Raw genomic sequence first — 26,396 nt, forward strand, 5'->3', positions numbered from 1 at the left:
TTTTAACAACCTGCACCTGTGGCTTCCTTAAAGGCCCGCCCTTGGGCCAATGGAGCCACTTTCTCCTTCAGGAGCTGGAAGCTCTGGGAATGTGTAAACCCCATCGCCAGGGTCACCTGTAGCCGTGGATGACCGTAGGATGAATGCTCAGCAACCTACCCTAAAGGTGGTACAGACACTGAGGGATGATTTCCACTCCGGAGCTCCTCGGGGCCCGGCTGGAGCTGGGCTTCATCTCAGGTCATATCCATATCCCTGCCCTGCCTACTTCCCTGCTCCCACGAGAAATTTCTCGTGCACACACACATCATCACGTGCGCACAAACCTCATCTCAGGGTCTGCTCCCAGGAACCGGACTTAAGACAGTGTGGCTGTGAAGTTCCAGCAACATCTCTGGGGAGGCTGAGTTGAGTTGAGCTGACAGGACACCATGCCAAGCCTGAGGCTCCAGGGACATTTGTGGGTCAAAGAACCCCTAAAGGAAGAGAGAGAGCTTCTGGAGAGCAGGGCAGGGACGTGCACCGACTTTCACCCCTCCCACAGGAGCGCCTGTCTACGACTGCACATAGCGACTTCTGGGGTGGCCGTGGGCCTTCCTCTCAGAGAAGGGACTCTGCTCTCCTGCCCTGCTCATTCCCATGTCACACGCATGTGAGGGGCTCAAGTTATCAGGAACAGAGGAGGGGAAACGAGGTGACTCCTGAAGGATAGAGAAAAGGTGAGGGAGAATATTCTTGGGAGAGAAACAAGATGAACACTGAGGAGGAGGTCCTCTTGGGTCTCCCATTCATCAGTGGAGCTAGACCTGGGGCCACGGCCTTGCAGCCTGCTCACTGAAGGTCAGACCCCTCTAGGCCACCTGCAGAGCCCTCAGCCCACAACTGGGACAGACACTGAATATGAGCCTTTTCTTCCTTCAGTAAATCCTACTCCTGCCAACCATGGCACACTAAGGTGAGAGGAGGTGGTGATTCCCACGGGGGTTACCTCACCTGAGGAGCCATGTTCCCTGAGTTTCAGGTACAAAGACTCTGATGAGAAGACACACAGTGATTAGGACTCCCTCTATGGAGATTCCACATCACCCCCTGCACACACACACACACATGCATGCACACACACACGTGCACGCACGCACGCACACACACACCCTTCCTGTATTCTCTCAACCGTGCGTTGACCTCAGTCAAGGCCAGCCGGGTCGAGGCAGGTGACCGGGCCTTGAGGCCGGTTGTAAAGCCAGACTTCGGGGTGCCTGCGTTTTCCTGCTTGAGTAAAGCCCTATCTGGCAGCCTGACCCAGATAAACACCAGCTCAGGTCACAGGAAAAGTGGTGGGGTTGGGAGAAAGAAAGTGGAGCACCACAGGGCCTTGAGACCTGGCTGACAGTGGTGGGCCCCTCCCCTGCTCAAATCATCTCGACTCTCACTCCACATCTGCTCAGAGACTGTGACCTGCTGCCTGCGGAATGCAGCTGCCTCCCTCCACAGCCTTGCGCAGGAGAGGAACAGCTGTTTCACCTCTGGGGAGGAGTCTCTCCCTTGGCCCCAAAGGGATGCTGTCTCCTGCCTTCTTCCTCATTCCTGCAGTTTTGGCAATTCTCCCTCCCTGGGTGATGCTAGGTGTGGCCTTCATTGGAGATTATCCTCCACTCGTGGGTGTTTATCCATCATGAACCAGGAACGTGCTTCCTCCTCTCAGTCTGGGAAGGTCCTAAGGTAGTGTACAATTCCTCCTCCTTCGTCAGAACTTCCACTGATACTTCCCACAGCCAAACTCAGGCCTCAGAGTAGGCTGCGAAAATCTTCAGCAGGAAAGGTAGAGTTCCTAGTGATATATTTCCCTCCATTCAGGAAAAGCAGTAACTTCAGATTCTCTCAGTAATAACTCAGTTGACCCTTAGGGCCATCGTGGACTATTGTGTAGGTGGCATACTGCACAAGTTTGCCCTGCTGAAGGGATGAGTGGAGGCTGAAACTCAGCCAGAGCTTTCTTTGCCAAGCCATATACTCTGGTATGAGACTGCATCCTTTTTATTCCTTTGCACAAAACCCCTCTTTGCTCACTGGGCTGTGTACCTAGAAGGGACACCTTTTCCTAATTCATACAAAGGCTCCCTATAATCTAGCTTCTGACCTGGCAACCTTGCTTCCCTCATGCGCTGCCTAGAAATGTTCTCATCTTTGCAGTCTCAAAAGACAACGTCTTTCTCTTTTCATCTCTCCCCCTTCTGTCTGAGGTCGGTCTAATAGAATCAGAGACCAACAGTCTATCCCTGTCATTGAGAAAATAATGCCCACGTGCTTTCTCAGATGCTCCATCCTCAATGAACAGTAGCCCCAGTCGTGCTGGACAGAACTGTCAATACTGGTTTGCCCATCCACTCGGCCTCGTCTTTCTTTTCCTCCCACAGTGCCCAGCAAGATCATTTCTTATGAGACTCTCTCCTGGGAAGGTGAACAAAGATGAACCTGAAAAGATCCCCCTGATCCTGCTGCAGACTTAAGAAATGGCAGGTGGAGTTCGTGACCAGCCTGGCTCCAATTCCCCTTTGCTCTCCTATGTAATACTTATTTCCCCTTGTCGGGTCTGGCCCTGCTAGGCTGTGAGCTGGAACTAAGCACTGCAGCTGGGGCCAGTGTCCAGCACAGAGAAGAGCTCAAACAAAATTGTAGAAAGGGCCTGCCAGGTACACTCCCCTCACCAGCTTCAGTCTGTCTGATGCAGTGAAGGCACACTTATATCTCAAGCCCAGTTAGAAACCAGGTCCATGAAGAAGTGGGCTGATTTCTCAGTGTGTCTTTGTCTTCGTGAGCTTGCTGTACAAGCGAAAAAAGAACAGTTTCTCCTGACCAATGAATGCGAGAACTTTATGCTGGGGAGAGGGTAGAACAGAAAGAGTAGCATTTTGACACCAGGGCTCAAGTCTTCTTTGGGGATGAAGATAATACGTGGCCTGTTTGATTCACGCAGTTGTAGGACCAAGTGTGGTGGAAACGCTCTGTTAAGCCCTCAAGTGCTGAACTAATGAGAGTTGTTATTACTGTAGCTCTAATCCTTCTGCCCTCCATCCTGTCCTGTCACGGAGAGAATATTGAACCTGGAGAACCTCTATATTTGTAGAAAAATCTGTCTCCCAAAACATGATTGTTTTCTCCTCATTAAGACTTTTATTAGCAGTTATGGGAAAGTTTCATGAGCTTGGCTTTGAACCTTCTAAATTAGCAGTGATTTTTCTGCTTCTGTCTCAGGAGGCTTCAGCAAAAACAATCAGTCTGGGTTTGTTCTCCCTCCTCCCTTGCAACTACAGCCCTGAACCTTCAACCCAGCACTTGCTCTACAACGTGACCCAGTGGAGCCCAGAGGATGTAGAACACCTTTGGGAAAGTGTGTTTTTCACAATCCAAATAGGCAAACTTCACCTGCTGAGAAACAATTTAAGTTGCTGTCGCTAAAGAGAAGAAAGATAAGGGGACTGAGGTTAATCACACATCTAGCCTTCTCTGCCAGGCACTGTACTAGGTAGTTCAATGTTAACACATTTAATTCTCAGACCAAAATAAAGAGAAGTGTCCTTATATTATATAAAAGGAAAGTGCAGCTTCAGTTAAGTAGATTTCCTGAGGTTACATACCTGCAAGATGGTGATTAGGTTTTGAGACAAATGTTTTTGACTTCAAAAGTTGTCGATAACACACTCATCATACACAGAGTGGCGAGGCTGATTTAAAGATTTTAAAACTGGAATGACAAGAAAGGAAGCGGGGTGGGCTCATGGCGGGGCTAAGAGCCTGGAAAATGACCATTACCTTAAAGGTGCCAGGGGTTTTTTAGCCTCTAGAGGTGGACACTTCTTTTCACCTTTGGCGAAGAGTACTCCTTGGTTTGGGGACTATCATCACCGGAATGGGCTTCCTGGTGCTGAGAGGCACTTGCAGGAATTGAGGAGAATGGTTTCATGAGAGACTTGGGGGACCTGGCTGTGGGCAGCTGCTTCTTGAACCAAGGCAACAAGCTTGGCACAGATAAGAGGAGATACCAGGGCCACCCCTCGGGGTCTCTGTCTATAAAAAACATACGGTTTAAAAACGTATTACTAAATTCACAGGTCCGTGTTAGACATAGCCATGTATCCATGAAGATTTAGAATAATGGGTAGGAAAGAGGTACTTCTGTTTGTGCTTATCGTTCAATCAGTAAAGCTGCTTACCTGAAGATTCTTTGTAAAGTTCAAGCACCCAAAAGGGTAGCAACACAATTATTTCTCACAGTTCCATGGCGCTTTGGAAACCTTTGTAATTAAACAGTACAGGTTTCTTACTTCCCTAATACTGTTGTTTAATACTGGTTATATCATTACTCATGATGCTGCATCATTCATCATGCCACCAGCTGCCAATCACTCTCTCAAAGGCTGTTCTGTGCTTCCTTGATGATGACCACAAATGGAAGTTTTATTCAGAGTATGCAGATGAATGTAAACAGTAATTTGTTTTCTAGTCATGTTAAATTATTGATAGGAATTTTATAGTGAAAGCACAGAAACACACTTCTGATTGTGTCTTATCTTAAACTCATTAGTCTAAATCACTGCATTCCTAGAATGTGATCTCTTTCAAGAGAATACATCTCTAAAGACAGCCTCTTCAGCAAGTGGTGCTGGGAAAGTTGGACAGCCACGTGTAGAGCAATGAAGTTAGAACACACCCTCATACCATACACAAAAATAAACTCAAAGTGGCTTAAAGATGTAAGTATAAGGCATGACATCATAAAACTCCTAGAAGAGAACATAGGCAAAACATTCTCTGACATAAATCGTACCAATGCTTTCTTGGGTCAATATACCAGGGCAACAGAAATAAAAGCAAAAATAAACAAATGAGACCTAATCAAACTTATAAGCTTTTGCACAGAAAAGGAAACCATAAACAAAACAAAAAGACAACCTACAGACTGGTAAAAATATTTGCAAATCATGTGACCGACAAGGGCTTAATTATCAAAATATACAAACAGCTCATACAACGCAATAGCAAAAAAAAAACCCCAATCAAAAAATGGGCAGGGGTCCCCTGGTCGCGCAGTGGTTAAGAATCCGCCTGCCAATTCAGGGGACACGGGTTCGAGCCCTGGTCTGGGAAGATTCCCACATGCCGTGGAGCAACTAAGCCCGTGTGCCATAACTACTGAGCCTGCCCTCTACAGCCCACGCACCACAACTACTGAGCCCATGCACCACAACTACTGAAGCCCGTGCGCCTAGAGCCCGTGCTCTGCAACAAGAGAGGCCACTGCAATGAGAAGCCTGCGCACCGCAACGAAGAGTAGCCCCAGTTCACTGCAACTAGAGAAAGCCCACGCACAGCAGCGAAGACCCAACGCAGCCAAAAATAAATAAATTTATAAAAACAAACAAAAAAATGGGCAGAAGACCTAAATAGACATTAAGAGATTCCTCCCTCCCAGCCCTCTCTTCCTCTCCACCCCCAAAATACTGGAGCAAGAGGAAATGTAAGACTGGGTCCACCAACCCAGCTCCTCTAATGAGATCCACAGTGAACCACCGACAATCTCCCACCAGCCACAGTCCTACTTTCATTTCTGTGTCCTTACCTAGTTTCATAGGAAGTTTAGTGCCTTCTGCTTTTGGCCACCAGAAAACTCAGAGATACATTTGCTACCAGATATCTCAGGTGTATAAGACCCTGTCATCCAGAGAATCTATTCTGATTGGTCTTTTCCCTCATCCTAATTTTATTCTGCATTTATATTTCACTAAGCACTGTGCATTTCCTATAAGCCACATTTAATCCTTTGTGGAATGAGGTGGGGTACGAATAAATAAATAAATCATAAAGCCTGACCTCGGAGCTAAACTGAAACCACCTACATGTCTTCTCTACCCCCACCCAGCAGGGGTGGCTGATACAATGGCTCCTTCTTCCTGCGAGTGCAGCTGCCTCTGGAGGTGATGCTTTCCAGCCTTCTCACCAGCACTTTGAATTTTCGCTTATTTATTCATTCAACAAGCATCTATTGAGCACCTAAAATATGTCAGGTGTGGCGGGAGATAAGCAAGTCCCTTCTCTTACAGAATCTATGTTATAGGGTGAGGGAAAGAGACAAACAAGTGAGTGAAAAAATAAATCACATGACTTTAGATAAGTACTATAAAGAATAATACATCAGGGTAGGGCAATTTATTGTTTTAGCTAGGATGGTCAGGGAAGGCCTCTGGGAGGGGCGATATCTGAACAAAGACATGAATAAAGGGATGGAGGTGAGCCAGTGGATGTTCTGGGGGAAGGATTTTCCAGGCTTCGGTAACAGCCATGCAAAGGCTGTGTGATGACCCCAATGAGCTTGACCCATTCTGGGTGACACCTGACTGTCATCACCCTCTCCTTCACTAGCATTCTGGTCTAAACCACCCCGCACCACTGCAGGGGCCTCCTGACTAATGCCCCTGCTTCTACTCTTGCTTCTCTTCTGTCTGTTCAGCACACAGCAGCCGGAGAGATCTTTTGAAATTATAAATCAGTTCACCCCACTGCCTTGCTCAAAAGGTTTCAACAGTTTCCCATTATACTCAGAATAAATTCCAAACTGTTTACCATAGCATATGAGGGCCTACATGACCTGGTTCCTCATCTCCTACCACTGCTACTACAACCACCATCAACACCACCACCATCATTATGACCATCATCACCACCACCAACAACAACCACCACCACGACTTCATGCTACACCAAAAAAAAGCCTCCATAATAATACTAGTTAATGTATACATGTATATATGTATATACATACATAAAGCTCCTATAGTATGGCAGACACTTCTTAGCACTTTCCACATAATAGCTCATTTAAGCATCACATTTGAAATACAAATTTATATATAATTTATATAAATTTAACTTACATATAAATGTAAAGCTTCACATAATAGCCCACTTAAGCTTCAACAATGCTGAGGGGAAAGTACTATTATTATCATCATCATTATCCTCACTTTTTTTTTTTTTTTTTTTGACTGCGTTGGGTCTTCGTTGCTGTGTGCGGGCTTTCTCTAGTTGAGGCGAACAGGGGCTACTCTTCATTGTGGTGCGTGGGCTTCTCATTGCGGTGTCTTTTTTTTTTTGCAGTACGCGGGCCTCTCACTGCTGTGGCCTCTCCCATTGCAGAGCACAGGCTCCGGACGCGCAGGCTCAGCGGCCATGGCTCACGGGCCCAGCCACTCCGCGGAATGTGGGATCTTCCCGGACCAGAGCACGAACCAGTGTCTCCTGCATCGGCAAGCAGACTCAACCACTGCGCCACCAGGGAAGCCCTCCAAATCACTTTTTTTCATTGAAAAATCAATATAATAGTGAAAGAAAATTTTAAGCTTCTGTGATTTCACTAATCTTTAATGGAACTTTAAGAAGAATCTTTTATGTATCTATCCCTTCAAGTCTTTGTACCCATAATTATCAATCTTATCTACAAATTTATTCAACTTTTAAAATTTCTAATTATGCTTCCCCATATTTCTACATACCTATTGCAGTTGTTGGGAAAGTCAGTTAACTCAAAGAGCCTCAGTTTCCTCATCTTCAAAATGCAGCTAATAATACTTAGAGGGGTTGTTATTGAGGATTAGCTGAAGTAAAGAGGGTCAAACACTTAGCAGAGGGTCTGCCACACAGTCAGTATAACACAGAAGCATCCCTTCTCCCTAGAGACTTAAAGTTTCCCCCCAAATCCAGTTCAAGGCCCCTGAGAGTTCAAAAAATCCCCTTCAATTCTGTGAATTCCTAACAATGAACTTCCTCAAGCTTCTCTCTGCCTCCATGCTCATAAGCTATTTCTCATCTGTTCACATCAATCCAGTAAAGGAGTAACAAATAAAAGCTTGGGTACATAAATCAATTATGGTATAATTGGTTGATGGATTACTAGACAGCAATAAAAAAGAACAGACCATTGTTACAGGGAGCAATACAGTGCAGCTCATGGTGGTAATGCTGGGTAGAAGACGTTAGACCCAAAATGACACATACTCTATGATCCCATCATACAAAGTTCCAAAACAGGCAAAACTAAGCTATGGTGACAGATGTCATAGTAGTGGTTACTTTAGGGGGAAGATGCATGGGTCACATTGCCAGAAAGCAGAGATCACCATGCTGGTTGCACACCATTGTAACGCTCAGCCTAGCACACAGCACAGTTCCACGCTCCGGGTGGACACTTAGTGCTTGTGGAATGCATGAATGTGGACGATGACACGTTTGAGATGGACAGTCACCTCGAGTCTAGAGAAGTATCATCACTTTCAGGGAAATGGTCTAAGAGTGGCCAGGCTGGTGCCCTCAGGAGTGGTCTTTTTTCCTGGTCTACATATTGATGAGAACTAATTGTGTATGAAAATCCCTTGGATGTTGTGACTGAGTACAACCAACTTAAGAAAGCAAAGCGGCCATAGGAATAAAGATGTGATCTCACTCTTTGAAAGTTCATTCAAAAGAAAAAATATACATACACATAAAGGAGTTAATCACAGTGATATGAAGGATAAAAGAATTTGGAGGGAAGAAATTCATCGACATGGCACTTAAGAGCAGACTCTGAGCTTCTCCTGGGACCATTAGGGTTGGAAAACTGTTCTGCCTGAGAAAGGGAGAAATGTTTGGACACTAGAGAGGAGATGGCAGAGAGGAGGGGTGGGGCCAGAGCAGTCAGTGCAAGCCAGGCATCCTGCGTTGGCATCTGGCACATAATGGATAGGACACTAGCTAGAGAAAAATCTGCATTGGCTGGTTGAAAAAATAAGTGACCTCTAGAGCCTTCCCATGAGTATTGGTCCATTATACCTTCAGCCAGACCTTTCTCTGCCTCTTTCAAGGCCAACTAGGATAAGAGATCAGAATAAGATCTCATTATAATAGCTTACATTTTTGAGCACTTACTGTGTGTTTGGCATAGTTCTAAAATGTTTCATATATATAACTTCACTTAATCTTCACAACACTCCTATAAGATAGGCACTATTTTTATCCTTGTTGTACAGATTAGAAGTTGAAGCACAGAGAGGTTAAGTCACTTACTCCAAGTCACACAGCTGGGGCATATTGGAGCCAGGATTCAATCTAGGAATCTAGAAACTATACTCTTTTCTAATCGCTCCTCCTAAAGAAAGGAACCAAATCTGCTTTCCAGTAATGCCATGGCACCAGCCAAGCATGTCCACAAGCTACTCCCACAGGTGAAATGTGGACTGTTCCTCTCAGGATGAGATGGGCCAGGAGTAGTCAGGCATTTGGGGTCAGACGTGGCTTTGTGGAATGAGTTGGAAATGCATAATATGGCTAAAGTCTTGGAGGACATTCCTGGGGGAATGTGGGGTATATAGCTCCTTGTCCCTTTCTTTCCTGTTTTCCATAGTCACCATACCAAAGCACGTCATCATCAAGGCCCTATTTCCCTCACTCTCAGCTAATGGCCTCACCACCTGTTCCACCAAGGAAATAGTGTATGAGCCCCTCGACATCCTGCTCCCGTAAACGTGCCGGTATCTCCAAAGAGCCCTGGGTCCATGTGTTCAGCCTAAGAGGACGTGTCCCCTGTCTCCTCCAGGCTTCACCTCCACTCCTGTTCCTATTCCTGTTACCTCCGCAGATTTCCCGGCCTTGGTTATTTTCTCTTTGTCCTGGCTCCTTCTCCTCAACCAATAAGGCCGCCCAAGTCCTTCCCAACACTAAAAAAAAAAAAAAAATCCAACCACCAACTCCTTTTAATTGCTGCACCTCATGAAGGAGGTCCACCGTGGTGTTTCTACTTCCTCAAACCCAGTCCCTCCGCCACCCGCTGCAACCTGGTTTCTGCCCACCACACTGTTCCCTTTACATATTGTTCCTGTGCCGGGCATGGATGACCTAATCTTATTTGACATCCCTACAGTGTTGGCAGCCTCCTTTGCCTTTTGTGAGTGTGAATAATAGTGTGGCAGTAAAGAGTGCTGGCTCAGGAGATGGACTACCTGAATTCAAAGTCCAGCTTCTACCTGTGTGACCTTGGGCAAGTGACTTAATCTCTCTGAGCTGCACTTTCCTCTTTTTTAAAGGTACTCATAATAATGGTAGGTACTCATAATAATGGTAGGTTACACAATCAGGTACCTTAGATTAGATGAAATGTGGTACCTTCCTAAACAGAGATTAATGGTGTTTCTCACTGTTAAAAGCCTTAGCGACTCTCTTTTGCCTGGAGTATGAAGTCCAACTAAACTTAGCCACAAATACAGGGCCCATTCCCATCTTCCCACTCTCTCCCCCAATTCCACTGACACCAGATCACAGTGATGACCCAACAAACTACTCTCGCCACTGCAGGGGGCCAGTTCAGAAGGGAATATGGGGGGATGCTGTGCTGTGGCTTCTTTTACATAAGTCAGCAAGCTGGACCTGTGTTCAGAGCTTTACCCCTCCCTGAGTTATGGCTTGAAAATTATGTTTCAAAAAGAAATAAACTATTAAATTTTCAGATTTTATCTTACGAAGATAGGATAATTTTGAAATTAAATGGCATTTAAAACTAGGATTAAATATGGGAAATAAAGAAAAAGAACATGTTTGGGGAAAATAATGTTATTTCATACATGTATAAGTATTGTTCAATATGCAGATATTTCAAACCCATATTTAAATGGTTTCTAAATTTTGTAATAGAGCTGATTTCCACAAGAAATGCAATACTTAATTCAAGTATAATTTTGCAATAAAGATTTGTTATGGTGTTCTTAAACTTGGTTGTTGTTTTTGATTAGTTTGTTTTTTACTCTTTATTTTGAAATAATTATAGACACAGGAAATTACAAAAATAGTAAAAGAGGTTTTATGTACTCCTGAGATTGGTTCTTAACAGATGCTAGAAACCAATATAATAAAAAATGTCCATACATTTAAAAGTTCAAAGAAAATTTACTAAAGAGGGGTTTTATGCATTTTATATATATTCCTGGGATAAATTCCACTTGGTCACAATGAATTATTATTTTTATGTATTGCTGCATTCCATTTGCTTATATTTTGTTAAGGATTTTTGTGTCTATGTTCACAGGTATACTGGTCTGTCATTTCATTTCCTTAGATGCCTTTGTCAGGTCTTGATATCAGGGTTATGCTGATATCATAAAATGAATTTGAAAACTTTTCCTTTTTCTCCCTTTTTGAAAGAGTTTATGCAAGATTTATATTTTTTCCTTAATCAATAATTTGCAAGTGAAATCATCTAGGCATAGGGTTTTCTTTGTGGCAAGCTTCTTATAGTGAAATTCAATTTCTTTATAAAACATAGATTATTTAGATTTTCTGTTTCTTCTGTGTCAATTTTGGTAAGTTGTATTTTTCAAAGAATTTGTTCATTTCACCTGTTTTCAACTTTATTGGCATAACGTTGTTCATAGTATTTCCCTATTACCATTATAATGCCTGTAGGATTGGTAATGATAGCCTTTCTTCCATCCCATATATTGGTAGTTTGTATTTTCTCTCTTTTTAAAAAATTGATCAGTCTTGCTAGGGGTTTATAAATTTTGTGAAACTTTTCAAAGAACCAATTTTCAAGTTTGTTAAAAATCCCTACAGTTTGTTTTCTAATATATTGATTTTCTGTCTTTATATTTATTTTTTTTCTACTTTCTTTGGGTTTAATTTCCTTATTTGTTTTTCTTTCTAAAGTGATAATTTGGATAATTAACTTTAAACCTTTCTTCTTTTCTAATATGATCAGGTTAGTGCTATTAATTCCTCTCTAAGCACTGCTTTACCTGCACCCTATAAATTTTGAAATGTAATATTGAATTTTCATTAACATTCAATTTGAATATTTTCTAATTTCTCTTAAAATTTCTTCTTTAACCCATGGTTATTGAGAAGTATGTTATTTAATATCCAAATACTTAGAATTATTTAGTTATTTTATTAATTTTTAATTTAATTCCATAGCTGTCAAAGAACATACTCTGTAAGATTTCAATCTTTTGAAATGTATTAACATAAAACAAGTGTGTAACTTACTTTATAGAAAGTGGAAAGTGGCCATCAAAGAGGTGTAGATCAAAGTGGCCATGGGAGTTAGACAAGGGGAGGGAAATTCCAACTAAAGTTAATCATGGAAGGCTTATGAAAGGAGGTGGCATTTGAGCTAGGTCTTGAAGAATGGATAGGATTAAGAAATAAGGAGTTAGAGGAAGGAAAAACTACATTTAGACTCAATTTTCCTTAAAAGGAGAAATTAGCTTTTATGAAACCCAAGACCTCAGAGCACTGCTGCAAAAGTGACTACCAACCTATTGCCCCAATATTCTCCACTAAGTGTCCTTAAAACACCTGTTCCAAAACAACCACTTAGGTACTTCAAACTCTGAATCTGGCCACCTCCTGTGTTAGAAACTTAAGCGACACCACATATTTAAAACTAGCAATGATAACAACTAGATTTCATAACTTGAAAAGTATTTTTCTTTTCATTTTCAGGATACTCATCATTCTAAGATTTCCTTTTACGCCCACAGGTCTGGGAGTGTAAGAAGTAGGATACACTGGGAAGTCTGTATTCCCAGTCACAGCCTTTTCCTTTTGGGGAAGTTTGGAATTCTCAATGGCATCACTGGAGAAAAGCTCTACTTGTCACTACAGTCATGTGGCAAGAGTCACTCTTAGAAGTGTCACAGGAAACAGACAAGTGCCTTGTGGGGATCTATGTCATCTGAAAGTAGCTCCTGGTCAGAGCTCTCTGGGTGAATGAGGCAAATAAGTTTAGGCCTGAGTCCATTATCCTTCAGCCAAGCAACATGTAGGCCACCTTTCAGCTCTGCAGGCATCTTGGGGGCTTACAGCCACCATCTCAGAGCTCAGGGCAGAGATGGTGTTCTTTCCTACTTCACACGTCCTAGTCTCCAGTGTAGCGTTTATGGAAGTCCATCAAGTGACTGAGCAGGGCCCAGCTGAGCCTCCGTCTTCCCTGAGCTCTGCACTTTGCAGGCGTGGCCTTTACCGTGCACTGCCCTCTCAGAGGTAAGATGCTCGCCCTTATCTTGATTCTTTCTTAGGGACTGAGCTCCCAGTGTGGCCAGGTTGGTTTGGAATATTTTCTCAGATCTACTCTGACGTGTTAACACCCACATTCTCGCCTAAAGTTAACAATCCTGCCAGCCTTGCCAGACATCACGCACTTGCCTGTGTCACAGGTGCCCTGCGGGGGAGGGGGTTAAGGGCTGACCTGGGATAAGTATGAGCCCTTGACAGCGGATTCTCAAAAGACTGAGACGCTACACCAGTCTATCAAGACCTTCAGTTCCAGACAGAATCATTTAATATAATTCCTAGCAAGAAAAGCGTAATCCAAAATCAGGTTTAGGGTTAGTCCTCTGTGGGTCTGATGAAACCTATTGGAAAAAATCAGCTTTCTGTTTCATTTGGTCTTGCTGAAGTCAGTGTCCTCTGGCTAGAGGCTGATTTTGGACACACTAGCATGCCTGCCCACGTGTGACACATTTCAGCCATGTGTTTACGATGAAACCTGCAGCAAGGTCCCCACCGCTAGTGAGTGGCCCCTCCATGACTCTTGCAATTCTAAGGCTGTAAGAGCTCCCTAACCAGGATGGTGGTGAAGACGAAACTCTCCCCAGAATGCTTCTCTTCAGAGGCAACTGATGCTTTCGTGTCAGAGACATAGACAAAATGTGAGAGCAGAAAATGCCTCTTCCTCATCTCCAGTGATGGCATCTGATTGATTTTCAGGCTGAGTGATCCTGACAAAGCCTGCCAGCTCAGTTCTTAACACTGGACAGAAAACAGGCATCTGGTATCTCACCATCCAAGCACGGAGCTTGGATGAATATACGGGAGCCTCTGGGCTAGAGGCCCCACAAGGCTGTTATGCCTGGATGAATCTTAAGAGCGTTTAGGGACAAACACTTCAGTCTTGAGTCTGGTGCCTTCTTCCTGATGTGTTGCTTTATGTTACTAGTCCCCCCTTCAACTCGTCAATGACTTCCTTACCTACTCCTCCGTGTTTTCCTCTCTCTTTGCAGAGGAGGCTAATATTTGAGGACTTCAAGATTTGGAGGCTTTTAGACTCAGCCTGGAAACTAGAAAGAGGCCCAAGTGAAAAACAGAAATGCCTAATTGGGCCCTATGGCATATGTTTGTCAAGGGAGAAGAGGAGGGAATGCTGAGGACCCGAAAGGCCATGAGAGGGCTCCTTGTAATGCCTCCTACAATTTTTGATAACACATTTATATGCCAAGACAAATGCTACAGAAAGGCACGTTCCAAACGTAATGGGTTTGACAAGATGGGGTAATGTCAATGTCATACTTGTTTGAGATGTTTCCAGTATCTTCCCAGAACGTGCCCAGAGCAATAACTATTACAACAACGTCATTGAAACAGAAGTGCCCTGGAGTACTCCACCCTCCACTTTCGGGGTTAGGCTTTGTGTATTATCATACATTCCTGACATGTAATAGAACTCCCTCCTTGTATATAAGATGCTTGGGCTCCAACATAACTGGTTTGCATTTAAATGCCCAAATATGATTATATAACCTTGATTCAATTAACAGGTCTGACTTGACTTAAGCCTTGCTCAGGAATGAGCCAAATAGTCATCTAAATAATAATTAGAACAAGACAAACCAGGCTTTCTGGTCTCAAGTGTTGAGGACTGAAGGAACTTCGGAGTCACCAGATGGAGTTGAGGATGCAGAGATCCCAAGACTATGCTCACTCACCTTTGAGGTCCAGGGTTAATGATCTGGGCTTCACCCACAGTGGCCAGCAAGGGATCTGACAATTGCTCCCTCTTTCCAACTCAGCAATGATAAAATGGAGCCCAGGAGAGGTGATGTTTCCAGGCCAGGTTTATTCCATCAGCTGAAAGCAGGGTGAAGACTTAAGTTCAGCACAAAGGGCTGTAGAGTTTATCTCATTCAACCTCCCACCCAGTATAAGAACCTCTTACTGTCATCACACCTCTGCTTGGCCTCTGTGAACAACAGAAAGCCCACTACCTCCACCAGTCTTGGATGGCTCCAACTATGGTAAACACTTCCTTGTTTTGAGCCCAAACCCACTTCCCTATAACTTTCATCCAAAGATCCTTTTATCCTTATCAATGTCGTTTCTTAAATTCCTCTATTCCACTCCTTCAAAATAGATCCTGGATCTTAAAAAACTTGCTCTGCTAAGGTATCAGCAGCTTAGACTTGTGGTTTCTTATGAAGCCCAGTCATGGGCCTGCCTTGAATTTTGAATGTTTCAGCAGCCGTACCATTGAACACTACCACAGCCCCAGACCTGGCAGGGCTCAGGGGAATTAAGGAATCCAGAACTTTGCTGTATAAAGTCATTTGAAGACTAGAACAAAATTGGAGAGGAAAATAAAATAATTAATTACAGCCTTTGCCAACAGAATGACATGTGTTGATGAGACAATCTGAGTTGTTTTTCTGAATAGATTTTAGTATCAGTTTGACAGTGTCATTTATGAGTAGTTAAGGATGACATAGTGTGTCTTTCATAATATTAGACATGGATCTCACTGAGGGCCAGTTTGTGGAAGGGGAACCCAGATAACACAGTACCTTGATTAGATTTTCCATTTGAAGAGACTAGAATTCATCACAGTTTACACAATGCATGGCACCTGGGAGGCTAGGAGCTGTGTACCTGTCTGCCTTTGCCACCAGACTGTGAAGTCCTTGGAGGCAGGAAGCATGTCCCCTTCATCACTGTACCCTCAGGGTTGGCACAGGCGGGTTCTCAGTAAAGCATCTCTGGCCCACAGCCTCCGTGCGAGAAGGGCTTCGGCTTCTGAGGCGGGGCAGGTGCTGCCTTCAGATTTGGATTTCTCACCACAGGTTCACTGTCAACCCAGAATCCCTTTGCTTCCCACCTCTAGTTGTAAATCACTTAGAAAAACGTGTCTGGGAATCCCATTCTGATTCCCAGCACACCTCGTGTGCTGGGGTGCTGGTGAGTACCTGCCGTGGATGGTGAACTGGGTTCTGACACTATACTCCTGTCACCTCCCCCACCTTTTTTCCTGCCTCCCTCTGCTTCCTTCTCCACACTCAGTCCATGGGGCAGGAGAGAAGCCATAGTGGTCCTGGCACGCCCCAGGCTTCAATCCTGTCTTTGCAGGTATCAGATAGAGACCCTGGCTTCGAGACAACCAACTTAGGATTCAGCTTAGTCTGGGCCTGTAAGCCAACTAGGGAGAGAACGTCTATCACGAGTCCTTCACCTATAGACTAAGGGAGAAGGGTCATTATGGGACTACAGATGTCCTCAGGTGGTCTCTTTGCTGGCCTTTGCTCGGAATGTCCCTGGTACGTGGTGTCTGGGATGACCCCAGGATGGCTGGGTTGAGCCTGCCCTCTGAGAATGAGTGTGGTTGGAATGAAATGGGTGACCAGCTCCATTTCTCATTGTTCATCCCAGCCAGAGGAAGCGTTGTATAAGATGGCTCTGGTGGTATTAGCCCCCAGTTAATAATCTCCTTGCCTCATCTGCAGAATCATGACCCTTTACCCACCTGATCTCCCCAAGTCTCTTCCTCCACCCTGTCTCCACTCGTGCTTTACCCTCAGAGTACCTACTCTTTATCCTCAAACACACCATGCTCTTTGACACCATCGAGACTTTACTGTCCCTTGTATCTAAAAGAGCTCTCCCCAATCCTCTCCCAGCTGTCTACAGCCACCACTGATGTCACCTTCTTGCTGTAGCTTGCCACAACAAAGCAAAATTCATTCCTTCCTCGTCCAAATTCCCACAGCAGCACTCTGTCTGCCTATATTGCTTGTCATATGATATGAGAGCATTTGTTCCCGTGTCTGTCTCATGGTGGTTGGACAATGCACTCTTTGGAGGGGAGGGATCATTTCGTATCCCTATGAACATCCCTGGGGCCTGGAACATGGGAGGTGCTCCAGGGATGTTGTTGGAAAGTGATGAGAGCAGCAGCATTGGAAGATATTTTTTGTGCTCCAAGGGCCCTGGGAAGCTCCTCGGGACCAGGAACACAGGACAGGCTCCTGAGTGACAGGATCTCTCCTCCCTCTCTTACCACATTCTCCAGAGGGACTCAGCTTGGGTCCTGCAGGAGACAGTCCATCAGTTCTAGTGCAAGGAGGGTGTTCTGGGGGCAGAGTTTGGTTTGGGGGCTCAAAGTGTCCTTTGAAGGAAATCAAGGTTGTTTCTCAAATCCATACCTCCCTAAGCAGGAGGTACAGAGAGATGGAGTTGCCACTTACGATCTGACTGACTTTGAACATGTTACATAATCTCTCTGAGCCTCAGTATCTTCATCTGTACAGATGGGGAGATAATCATACCTCACGTTGCCGTGAAGATTAATAATTACTATTTGTTGGATTTACTGTAGCACTGCGGGCTCTATAAATATCAGCCGGTGAGAAAGCAATAGAGGCAGAATCAGAACCATTACACCATATGAAAAGGACATGGAAAAATGCAAAAGACTACACAAATGTTACTACAGTTATTTACTGAAAGTGCATTTAGACTTCAAAACCTTCGTCCTGTTAGGAACTGAAACTGGAAAAAAAGACATTTTTCCTGAGCCATGCTAAATAGTTGTTATAGGAAGTCCAAAGGTGAGGCGATGGAAAGGACGGCTAGTTGTCCACCAACAAATTGTGCCTCACCTTCCACAGGCTTAATTACTTCTGGGAAGTGGCTACCGAGCCAGGGACTACATTTCCCACCCTTCCTTGTATGTAGGTGGGACCATGTAATAGGTTCTCCTAAGGAATGTGATCAAATGAAAGGTGTCACTTGCAGGTTAAGATGGCTAAGAAGAGGGTGTGAAGAGCCAAAAGGTAAAAACAACCCAAGTGTCCATTAACGGATGAATGGATAAACAAAATGTGGTTTACACATATCATGGAATATTATACAGCCTTAAAAAGGAAGGAAATTCTAACAGGTGCTACAACATGGGTGAAACTTGAAGACATTATGCTAAACAAAATAATCCAGTCACAAAAGTACAAATATTGTATGTGTCCACTTGCATGGGTAGCCAAATTCATAGAGATGGAAAGTAGAATGATAGTTGCCCGGGGCTGGAGGAGAGCAGAGAATGGGGAGTTAGTGTTTAATGGGTATAGAGTTTCAGTTTGGGAAGACGAAAAAGTTCTGGAGATGGATGGTGATGATGGTTGTACAACAATGTGAATGTGCTTAATGCCACTGAACTGTACATTGAAAAATGGTTAAAATGGTAAATTTAATGTATATTTTATCACAATAAAAAAAAAGAAGAGGATGTGATTTCTCTACATCCGCCAGTTAGATGCAGAGGACTTTCAGGTCCTAGGATGGAAAGAGCCACATGATGGAAATAGCCACATGACAAAAAGCCACTTGCTGACTGGGAATCTGGCACTGGACTCTTACATGAGTGATAAGTAGACTTCTAATGTGTTAAACCACTGAAATCGGGGTTTAACTGTTACAGAAGCTAGTGGAATGCTGACTAACATGACCTGCGGCCGATACTCATGGCTGATGTCACAGCATGATACCACTGCAACACGGTCCTCTGAGAACAAGACACGGTCCTCTGAGAACAAGACGGAGGATGCCTTCAGAGCTTGGCTTGGTTTGGGGATGAGTAGATCTTTGTGCTGAGGGCCCATCTCCAAGTTCAGCAGTTCTCAAAGACTGAATCACAACCCCTTGGCTATGAGATGGATTCCAAGGACTTTGTTACTAAGGAAACCCAGAGGAGTCTGTCTCCTTGAAAGACACATAACTCATTCAGTGATAGGAACTGGCTGTGGGCTTGGGCTGTAGGAATGCAGAGGAGAATGGAACTGTGGTCCTCAGTCAGCCAGGGGCAGACATGGGAACCTGTCCCCATATGCTGTCCTGGCCCAGCCTGCCCAGGGGAAGTGGCTCCCTGTGGCTCCAGCTGGGCAGTAGCTTTAGCTGAGCATAGCATTCAAGGGGCCAGGGATTGTCCTGTCTTGGGCTCAAAGGACAATTGCCAGTGGAACCTGCACCAGGGCTGCTGGCTGTGCCACAAACTTGTACAGCAACAAGAAAAGTCCCAGTCTCAGGGTTAGAGGAAGTGTGAGCAACCAGGACAGGCTTTGGGGCTCAAACAAGGTCATGGAATTACAAACTGGCAGCAACAGCAGCAACCGTACAAGCTGTTGCCCAGGCTCTGGCCCCTCTGGCTTTGGCGGCCACCCAAGAGCCCTGGGTTTGGCAGTAACTGAGGAGCCCCCAGCCTGAAGGCATGCATCTGAGGTGGCACCAGTGGCCCAAGAGACCAGGAGTGACCACTGGGTTCCAGGTAATCATCCTGGGAACCTGGACTTCTTGGGCTTATCACAGGACAAGTGACCTGGGGAAAGAGAGAAGGTCATCCTTACAATAGAGGGGATGAAGCTGGAGCCAAAGTAATAGAACTGATGAAAGAGATGCAACTTCATTTCATTCTCAGTTTTGCAAAGAATTTACTGTTTTAATGAATTAGAGCAATTCAAGTTTACCATATAATGCCAATACTCTTACATGCATTCCTCCTGAGCTCCTAAGCTGGAGAGGAAGAGATGGAATGTGGGCTAGAGAGCCAGGGATTGCACACAAATTTGACGGTTGTGTCAAAATCTGGCAGTGTCTGTGGGGTGACTCATGCAGGTAAAGGTCATGTGAGTTGCGTTAAAATAAAGGTTGAGAATGATTGTATTTTCTAGATTTTTTTCAAGGATTCAATGTTTGTTAAATGCATGCATGCCTCCCTGTCCTTGTCACCATAGCTTCAAATCTCCAGAATTCTCTCCGTAGTGGCCATCAGCACTGCTGTTGACTCTTAGCTCTTTTCAGCTTATCCTGAGCATTCACCATGTGATGTGACACCAGGCTCTGAGGCATTCAGAGATGACAAATGGCACAACAGTCAAAGAAAGAAGTGCCGACCCTGCCTTTCTCTGCATCCCGTCTCTTGGAGTCATCCCCCCATTTGCCTACAGGGTAGTGTCTGTTTCTTTCTCCACCTCTTGGCTAATGTTTGCATTTTCCTTCACTAAGGCCCAAGTGGTGTGGAAGCACCTTGCCTAGGGTCTGAGCCTTATTTTTAAAAAGCAGTTCTGACTTCCCTGGCATTTTGCACATTCTTATGCAACCTCAGCCTGGGCCTTATACAAAAGCCCACTGATAAGCGTATGAAGCCAGCCTTTAAAATGGTGCCAAGGCTGCCTGGGTCCCTTGCTGCTTCCTGGGAGCTGGTCCCAGGGCCAGTGCTGAGCACCAGGCCTCCCGCCTGCCTGACCTGGGCAGGGCCCAGCTGAGAATGGAAGCCCTTGGGAAAGGGAGGCCCATTGACTTTTGCCAATTGGAGGCTGAGGCAGAGCTGCCAATCTGGAATCCCAGTCCCACAACATAACGATACTCTCCTCACCACTCACTTGCCAGGATGACCCAGCAGCCCCTCTCCGGCTGTCAGCGCTCACCTGCATGGGAAGCACTCACTGGGTCACAGGAATATTTTCCCATTCCCTTCAGCACCAGGGTGGGGTGGTGGCTGTGGTGACTTGAGGTCATTCAGGGCCCTGCCTGCTCAGTCTCCTCTGTGCCTCCTGCCCTCCTGCTGCCACTGGGAATGGGCTGAACCATTCCTGACACCTGGAGTTGAGCAACACTGCAGGGATGCCATGGGAGAATGAGGATAACCAAGGTGGGCTCATCATGCCTCACAAAACGCAAAGCATGTGAACCCCAACCTAAGGCCCACTTCCATGAGAAGGCTATTGCCTTGGGTGGGAGGGGGAGAGTAGACTTATGTTCTTGGGATCACCCCTGCTGCCTAGTTTCTGCTTCTGCTGGATTCTTTCAGTTCGAGTCACGTTGCGACCTGCGTGCACCGTCCTGGGTCTGCACCCAGATGTGGAACTCAGGCCCTTGCTTCAATTTCCACCAAAACCAAACCAACCACCCATGGGAGGCCTTTGTGTGTGTCTGCTGAGGTTCTATTCAGACCAAGGGGGTTTAGGCTGCAGCAATTCAAACGACTTCAAAAGGAATTTTTGATCTTTAATGATCCTCTTTGAGGCTGCCCCACCTCCGGAGATTTTTCACTGGCCAGACCACCCCACGTTGCTAATCAAGACCATGTTTCTCAAAAGTGTGGTTCATGAGCCGCCTGCACCAGAATTCCCAGTGTGGAAGTGGGGTCTGTTGGGGGGAGTGTGTGTGTGTGTGTGTGTGTGTGTACATGTGTGCGCGTAAGAGAGAGACAAGGGGAGTTTGTATTTTGGCTTGTTTGTTTGGATTTTGTTTTTTTGTTAGGACTCCTGTTTGTAAGGGAACCTTTACCTTTGGGGCTTTTTTCCTATGTTATTTACAGTGCCCACTCCCTAGAGTGATCTCTTAGACCACATGCACAAAATCCAAAGAGTTGAAAGGAACAATGAACACCATCTAGTTCAGGGGTCTTCAAGCATTTTGCTTTCATATCCCTCAAAAGAATCGTGAGACACCATGCACTCCCCTCAAACATTTTTATGTTGGTATCTAAAATTTTTCATCTTAAGTTTAAATTACTACAAAAGATTAAAGTCCATTGTAAATGTGAAATATTTTAATAGTTTAAACATTTAAAAATTACTATTGTCACTCATTTAAATGTATCCAAATAGAATTTAAACACTAAAGTAACTGATACCCTCCATCATCCTTTTAAAAATATCATGAATGCTCTCTCCTTTAACAGTCAGAAATTTTACATTATTTCTTTATCTCCTTGAGTTTGTATTTCCATTTCTCTTCCCCATAGAACTTTACCCTAATATAACATAAATTTATGATTTAAATATTTTATTAATCACCTTGTCATAGTTCTCTTAAAAATGTATACATTATACTCCAATAAAGATGTAAAAAAATTTAAAATATAAAAAACAAAAATGTATACAGATTCAAATTTAATTTTTTTCCTTTTCTGTGGCCATAAAGCTCTAAAGCTGTGCTGTCCAATACTGTAGCTACTGGCCACATGTGACTATTAAAATTTTTTTAATTAAATAAAAATTGAAATTCGGTTCCTCATTCACACTAGCCACATTTCAGGCATTCAATAGCCACACGTGACGCATGGAAATTATATTGGATGGAGCAAATAGAAAACATTTCCATCATCACAGAAGGTTCTATTGGACAGCGCTGGTCTACAGCATGAAGATTTTCTTCCAGAATGAGTTATCATTACAATTAGTAGTAACACACAATTCATCAAAATAACATAAATATATCACACAATTACTAAATATTTTGATAAAATACTATTATCCCAAAGAATTTTATTAGGAAATGCTTGTCTTAGTGAGAAAGCATTGGTGCTGTTTTATCCATATATCCATGGATGAATACTACTCTCTCTAGAATAAGAGTGGGTTCAGCCTCCATTCTAGCTTTAATTTTTCACTTTTAAAAATATAAGTGCCAAGAAAACTTGCTCAGAATGGAGGGATTTTATTGTAGTGGTATTATTTGATTCTCTGAACTCTTTCCGAGTTCATGCATAATGACAATATTATTATTAATCATTTATCATGTGATATTATTAAATGTTCATTAGCTTCTCCTCCACCTTTGTTAAAATGATGGGATAATATCTGATTTGCAAACGGATTTGTAATCCTATCTTTAGAGTAATTTACTTTCTCAGCTAGAACCAGTACTTTGAATTGTTTCTTTGGTTGGAGTCTGGAGATTTTTACCAATGACAAAATGACAGGATGGACCACATCTTTCTTCTGAAAAAACATGGGAAAAGGACACTTTGAAAAGAGGAAAGGGGAAAGGAGAATAGCTCAAACACAGGAGTATTCTCAGGGAGACAAGTTTCAGTAAAGAGGACATCTGGAAGTGAGCATCTAGAAATTAATTCTTTAATAGAATCTGTATTGGAAACTTTTAGTATGTGTTCATGGACCCTGGGAATATGCTTACCCCAGTTTAAAGACCAGGAATTCCAAATGTTTTTCAGTTTAGCTCTCACACTCTCCTCTCTTGGTCTCTATTTTCCTTTATCCAAATATATGAATTTGTACATCACAATTAAAGGCTTCTTCTTTTTTCTCTCCCTTTTTGTTTGTTTCTTTCTAATATTTTATACCTAAAAAAGAAATAAACATACATATATATTTAAATAAGACATATATACATACATAGTATATAATAATAAGCATAAATTTATCTATAAATTTATATGTATATAACAATCAAGCAAATACCTATGAACCTACCACTCCACTTAAAGCCAAATGGTCCTAAGGAAGTAGAACAATACCAAATGACCCGAATGTCTCAGTTTCCCTCCTTCTGGGCACATGATCAGATGGCACTTCCCCACTCCGTTGAAGTTACACATGGCCATGTGACTTGCTCTGGCCAATAGGATGTAAGCAGAAGCAACAAGTGCCTCTCCTGGATGGCCTTTAAGAGCCAGTGCATGCCTTGTCATGTTCCCTCCCCCCACCACACTTACTAGAGACACACCAATTGGTGGAGTCCCTATTAGCTGGCCCATAATGAACCTCTGTTGTAACCAACCCATTGAGATTTCAGGGGCTGTTCATTACTGAAGCATAACTAGCTCATCATAACTGAAACAGAAATATCTCTGAAACTTCATGTATATCCTTTGGCAGTGGTATTCCTTTCCCTCTTCCCCAGAGATAAACACTATTCTTGCTTTTCTTTAAGGTTTTGCCATATATTTTTATCACTGAATAATATATTTTATGTTTTTGATCTCTATAAATATGAAATCATATTTTATTGTTTTTTGTAAAGTATTGTCTGTGAGATTCAGCAATACTATGAATATTTCACAATTTATTTATCAATTCTACTATTTATAAACATTTAAGTTGAGTTTCTTTTTGCTGTTATGAATAATACCACTCTGAACATGCTCGTATATATCTACTGGGATAGAAGTAAGAAATGTTCTCTGGAATAGCAGAGAACCTCTGGGAGCCCCTGAGATGATCTCAGCGGGGGTGTGGGGGGTGGGCAGGGGAGGTCTGTTAAGTCAAAACTATTTTCATAATAATACAAAGGGGTTTTTTGGCATTTTTACTCTCAAGCTCTTATAAGTAAATGGTGGAGTTTTCCACCACATGAGATATCACAACACACAGATGCAGAAGCAGATATGAGAATTCCAGCTGTCTTCTATTAAGTCAGATTTGCAAGACTATAAAACAATGCCACTCTTCCCACTGTTTTGTTTTAGAAAATATATTTATTTTTCATAAACGTTATTTGTTAGTGTGTAATGAGTTTTTATTGTTACTTTTAAATGAATTAATAAGTTTTTGAATTCTTAGGTTTAATTTCTAATATGGTAAATATTGGTCGATATAACCCATCCAAGCAAAAGTTATTTGGGGTCCTGAACAATATTTCAGAGTGAAAAGGGGTCCTGAGACCAAAAGGTTTGAGAATTGCTGCTCTAGGACAAATAACTAGGAATGGAATTTCTGGGTTGGTTTTGCATTTTCGTCTTCCCTGTATAACGACAAGTTCTCCCAAGTGGTTGTACCAAGTCACCTTCCCACCAGCAACACCTGAAAGTTCCTATAGCAGCATAGACGATACACCTTCTCAGAAAGCCTCGTGAAGCGGGTGGGTTTAAAAAGCATCCACTCCTCCCCCTCTGCCTTCCCCTGCCCTCACACAGGTTTTCCAGGTGGGCTTCCCAGGTGAACCAGATTAACAGTCCACTTCCTGAAAAGAGGGGGCTCCCTTGGCTCTGGAGGCCACCGTGAGGCTCTGAAGTCAAAGAGATTATGAAATGCCCCAACCCACCAGGGACAGCTGTGGGTTGGGGTTCTGGACAAGAGGATGAATTATTGCAGACTATCCACTTAGGGTCTCGTTGGAACCATGTTGATTTTACACCTCTCTGCAGTTATAAATGTGTAACTCCTTTCCCCCTCTTCATCAAGGCCCCTTGCTCCCCCTCAGAGCTTTCCTTCCCTGAGTTCACCTTGCCGGAGCAGTCAGCCAAGGCAGATTGTCTGCACGTCTGTATCCCTTACCCTCCCCAGCCTAAAAAAGCCCTGAAGAGGCCATGATTGGCTCTGGCTCTAATGGGCTGGAAAGGAGCTTCCCAGGAGAGTTTCCCAGCCTTGTCCTGGAAGAGAAAATCTAGAAGGCATGTTCATGCCTCAGAAATACGAAGAGGTGGGGCTGATTTTTGCACTCCGTTATTCCAAAGCATTCTCAGGCAGGGACCGTGAATAGTTTATAATAGTCCTTCTTTGAAAACAAACACACACACCTGGGAATAATTGCATTATTCCCAGCCTAGGAAGTAGGCTGGCCTGGAAGAATAAAAACCCTCTTCATTTTCAGAAACATGTTTACCTCCGAACAGGGTTTTTAACCAGGAAAAATGTTGCTGGGTTGTGTCCACTCCCTTCAATGCCCTCTTCCCTCTGCCCTTCCCACAAATCCCCCACTTCCGTCACAAGTTGGCAGGAACTTACTGTTCCTCAGGCCTGGGCAGCATGCCAGAGCCCTCCCATTTTCCGGAGAGATTTCTTCTATTTCTAAGTAGAGTTGTTTAAAACCGGATGCCACGTGGAGCCCGGACTCCTTGCCCTTCAACCCCCCTCCCAACCCCTGGCCCCACAGAGCAGGCCCCTCCTCCCTTCACTGTTCTTGACTTTGGAGCCTGACAGTGTAACCGCAGCCAAGCTCCTTCTGTGGAGTGGGCAGGCGCAGGCCCCCAGCCAATGGGGGTAAGCTGCCAGAGGAAATCTCACTGGGCAGTGAGGCTCCCGAAAGGCCTTCCAGCCACCTCTTCTCTCAGGCCTCTCATTTCCTTCTCCCCCTGCCTCACCGTTCTAGAATCCTGAGGCCAGAAGAATTAGACCAGCTCATCTAGCCCTCAGACAGAGCCAGACTTAAGCCAGCACAGGTTACAGGGAGATAGTCCAGTTGAAAAAACAACCAAAGGAGTACCTACAGCCTTCATTCATTTTGTTCCAATACACAGCCATTCATTTATTCATTTTCTGTCCAACAAGATATCTACCATGTACCAGCTGCTGTTCACAGTATTGTGCTGTCGTGGATCTTATGCACTGAGAGATGTTAGAAATTTAACACAAGGAAAGAAGGAACAGGAAGTCAGCAAAATGATAATAAAGAGAATAATTAGAAGGTTGCTCAGTCCCAGAGTATGAAAATATCCTTTGACCCTGTTGCAATCTTATAGGTGCATCCAGGGCTCACCAGGCCTGAAGCCCAGATCTAGCAATCAAGAAGGCCGAAAAACCTGCCCAGAGTGT

At 43.9% G+C, this 26,396-nt stretch overlaps 1 long non-coding RNA gene across 1 annotated transcript in view; it reads right to left on the minus strand.

Moving 5' to 3' along the window:
* Window positions 1–23,202, minus strand: part of LOC113633571 (uncharacterized) — a 119,515-nt gene extending 96,313 nt beyond the window's left edge. The window contains exons 1-2 of the long non-coding RNA XR_003438251.1: window positions 23,041–23,202; window positions 14,787–14,928 (exon numbers count right to left, since the gene is read on the minus strand). This is a non-coding gene — a long non-coding RNA (uncharacterized LOC113633571). The remainder of the gene's footprint in view (window positions 1–14,786; window positions 14,929–23,040) is intronic.
* Window positions 23,203–26,396: the final 3,194 nt, after the last annotated feature.

This window comes from Aethalodelphis obliquidens, unplaced genomic scaffold (genome assembly GCF_003676395.1).
Source record: "Aethalodelphis obliquidens isolate GAN/ISIS:26980383/991018 unplaced genomic scaffold, ASM367639v1 scaffold40, whole genome shotgun sequence".
In the NCBI taxonomy this organism is placed as follows: domain Eukaryota; kingdom Metazoa; phylum Chordata; class Mammalia; order Artiodactyla; family Delphinidae; genus Aethalodelphis; species Aethalodelphis obliquidens.